Genomic DNA, 4,307 nt, shown 5'->3' on the forward strand with positions numbered 1-4,307 from the left:
CCTCCCCGTGAGGGGAGGCAGAGCAGTGGCCCGCTGTGCGCTCCTGTCACCCATCACACCTCTAGCACTCAGTCCTCTGAGAGCCACAGGACCTCAACGCTGACAGACGTGGTAGAAAGGGCCTGAAACAGTTTTCTGCTGGAGCCAAAGTGTGCTGCAGGCCCAATCCTAGCAAAACTTAAGGTGACTGCCCTGGAGTCAGTGGTGGAAATGTAGTTTTGTTTGTGTAACTCTAGAACTTGGGCAAACTGCACCAGATGGTGATGGGACTCGAAGCCCTGCGGTAGCTTTTGTAGGACACACACCCCCACAAACACTCATTTTTAGAATTTCAGCGTAGGAACAGTGAGTGTAAAAGGCTCCCCGAGAGATGTCTGGCATCTCTTTTCTATAACCTTTAAGTCCTTTAAGTGCAAATCTGTATCAATAATTGTTTATACAGTGCTTGTGTTAACATTTAAATCTGAACTGTGAAATTACTAGTATTTAGCTCTTAATAGATTAAAGGTAAGCCAGAAATCCAAGAGTGGTCTCTGATATATAGAAGATCTAAAAAAGACTTTCAAATACATCTTTCAAGATACATCTAGACCTAATTCCTTGAAGGGCGTGCGTAATTTCAGAAGACTGCTAACCTGATTTGTACATACACGTAAATTTGATTGAAAATTAGAGTCTGTCATCATAAGCAAGTGAGATGGTACAAATGACACCGCAACACACAGGAAAGTTGAGCTTCATTCAACTTGAGCCAAAGAAAGTTGGGCTTCATGCTTATGTTAGCAAAACTTTTTAAGATTATCTGCCCAAATCTGGACTTAGCTCTTGGAAAGCCTTGTTCTTGTACATGCACAAATACCCTACTGCCTTAACAATTGTGGTTATACTCATGCTCTTCCTTGACTACATACACAGTTTTACTGACACAAAAGCACTTGTAACCAGTGCGATTTATCCATTATTAACTAAGAAAAATAAACCATTTGATACAAGTGTGTCCATGCTCAGTACATGGTTTGTGCTCAGAAGGATTTTGAGGTCTTGTAGAGAGAAATTTGACAGATCATGTTTCCTATGTTGAAGCCATGTTCTTGTATGAAATATATGAGAGAACAGGACTTTTTTTTCTGTGTAATTGTGCTTGCAGTCAAGTTTTTGACAGCCCAGATACCTCGATTGTGTCATTCTTTTTAAAGAGGTAGGCCAAACCTACAAGTCACAGCTGTATAACTCTGATGAATGTATCACAGCTGCCATAATTGTATCAATCTAACTGAACATCTCACTGAAAAAATCATTCTTATCCTTTGAGGAATCACAATAAATGTCCACATACCCTAAAAAAACCCAAGACATATGACGCTGTGTCAGTGATTAAAAAAAAACAAAACCCACTCACATTTCAGGCCCTCTGCATTTGCTAGTAAAGTTTTTTAAAAGACAGATGTCTTGTTTATTTTATGTTCTTTTAACACAACATTTGGACTAAGGATATACATTGACTATTGGTGAACAATCTGTAATAATTCTAAAGGCACATGGTGTAAGCATATGATCTTTGCAGAAGGTGCACTTGGGAGTAATATGATGATTCCTTCTAAGTACTCAGGCCAATAGTCACACCATAGTTCATATTAATATTTTGCAGGTCATTGCTTTAGCCTAAGAAGCTGAATCATGGGATTAAGAATGTGATTTAGTGAAACTTAGAGTGGTAATAAAGAAAGAGGAAGAATGTTGCAACATTTCAGTTGTGCAATATCTTAAAATGAACTATAAAAAATGCATAGAACTTGTACAGTGAAATTCCAGTTACACGGAGGAGAAGAATATTGACAAATTTTAGTTCAACATTTCTGTAATTCTTATTTACATTCCTCAAGTACCCTGTGTATGCCTATGGAACTTGTTAATTTTATTTGTTTACCATGTAACAGCTGTCACAGTGACAGAAAGATCACATCTAAATTTGTCGTTGAAACTCTGCTAATGTCTCATCAAGTAAACCATATAAATACGTTTCTGGGTAGATAAAAATGAATATGATTTTGTGTTTTCTAGCAGCTGAAGCCTAAAAGATGACTAGGTTGTGCCCAAATTAGTTCTTTTGCTCATAGTACTCAAAATCTAAACTAATTTGTGTGTGCTGCGGTGGCTGCTGGGGGTTTGAATTCTCAGTGAAAGAGTAGAGGGAATTTTCCTTAAGGTATTTGCTGCCAGTTAGTATCTCTGGATCAATCAGAATCCCTGTAGGCAACATATAATCTTCCTACTGTAAAAATTTGGGACTTCAGTTTGGAGAAAAGTAATTTATGATGGCTAAGAAGAACATTTGATGATGATGATACTTTCGGCCCTAAAATATTTATTCCCTGTCTCCTCTACTTTCTTGTCTTTCCACTCTTCAGAAGACTGAGCATTTGTAGAATTCTACTACATGAGACGGTGACACAAATGCTGTCATTTTCATACAAGGTTCCTCATCTTTTCCGTGTTGGTTGTGCTCACCTATGCACCATTGCAAACAAGTGAGCACATGTTTTTGTTTCATATGTGCCATTTGCTTTTTTCTTTTTCATGAAAAGAAAGTAACTGTTACAAATACTTTTTTTTTTCTTTTTTTCCAAAGCAGCAGACCAGAAGTAAAACAACAATGTACCTAAGTCTTCATTTAGTGTCAGGGATTTTTTAGTGGAAAATATGGCATTAAAAAGGTTGTGTCCTTAAAAGTCCAGTGCAGTACTTTGTAAATACATTGTAGATATGATATAGTATTCCTGGTATGAAATTTCTTGAAAGCATACATCTAAGATTATTGAGTTTAAAAATCAACAATAGCAAAATTCACCTATAAAGCTTTAGCTTGAGAAAAGCTTTCATTAAAAAATGAATGGAGTTCAGTGCAATTTCAGGTTATTTGGATTGCTCTTAGGATGTGAAGTGTTCCAAGAATTTCAAATGGCTTTCTTGGCATGTGCCAATTTCATTCTCTTCTCACCTGAAGTCCTTCAAAAGCTTTGAAGTGATCACAGTCCTGTACTTAATATAGAGCGGTTTCTGATTTGCAAAAGTCCTTCAAGATTGTCACAAGTGGGCCACTTTTTAAATGGAGTCCTTTGTCGTACTAATGAAAACACTCCAGAAACATGAGGAAAAGATGTGAAGTTCAAGGTTAAAAAATGGGCTAAATGAAGCATGGATTAAGATGATTTTCAGAAGTGTCAATCAAAAAAATGAGAGTTACTGTACTGTTTTCATCAATTCCACTATCAAAGGGAAACAAGACTAATATAGAGTACAAGCTGGAGCAAGTCTTCAGAAAGCATTACAACAAGAAAATACAGATGAATAGGGATTCTTATTGCCTGAGAAGTTCTAAAAACTTGTCTAAAAGCCTGGTCCAAGCTTTTGTTGTCTGAGAATTTGGAACCAATCTAGTCAAAAGAAATACAAGGTTTTTCTCTATTTTTTGCGTCAGCTTTTCATAGAAAAGCATTCTCCCTTCACCCTAAGCTTCCTCCTGTTCTTGATAAATCATCTTAGCAACTGATTACACAAATGCTTCTGTAAGACAGAAGGGGTTTGAGAGCAAATACTAATTTCTAAAAACTTAAATCTTTTGATATGGTCATACTTTTCTGGCTTGAACTTAACAAAATTGTCAAAATCTTTAAAAATGAGTGATTATGTAGAGGGTGCTTTCTCTTTTGGGTGTTAAGAGCACAGGCATTCATGCTGAGCACCTATCATTTTGGCTGCACTCAGTGGTAGGTTCAGAAGTTTAGCACTGAAGACTAATCCAGCCTCACCATTGGAATGAAGAGTATTCATCTTCTTGAATCACATTAAAAAAATCTCTAGCTAGTACCTACTTGTCCCATCATACACCTAAGAGAAAGTTTTGTTCTCAGAATCTTTGCTCAGTTTCCACTGAACTTCGAGATTAGCTAAAATCCTTACGTGTTTATGTTTCTGACAGTAGAGTTCCTTGGGTGCCTCTGTTTACACACACAATCGTGCCTCTTGGTACTGCCGAGTAACTGAAAACTCAACTCACACCCAAATTATGTAAAGATTTATGAGCTACACGTTTTCCATTGGCTTGACCAACAGAGTCTGATCAAATAGATATCAACTGGTTGTACATTAGACAAGAAAAAATAGCGTAAGGAGGTGACGTCTTTGCAGTATTCTTCTTTCACCTTGTATAAAAGAGTCCTGCCTTGAACCCACATACTCCCAGGAGCATGCCCTTCCTGCGAGGAAAGGGCATTCTCTGGAGTGGGTGTTTGCACGTATGTAGGGAA

Source organism: Fulmarus glacialis, unplaced genomic scaffold (assembly GCF_000690835.1).
Source record: "Fulmarus glacialis isolate BGI_N327 unplaced genomic scaffold, ASM69083v1 scaffold37971, whole genome shotgun sequence".
Lineage (NCBI taxonomy): Eukaryota > Metazoa > Chordata > Aves > Procellariiformes > Procellariidae > Fulmarus > Fulmarus glacialis.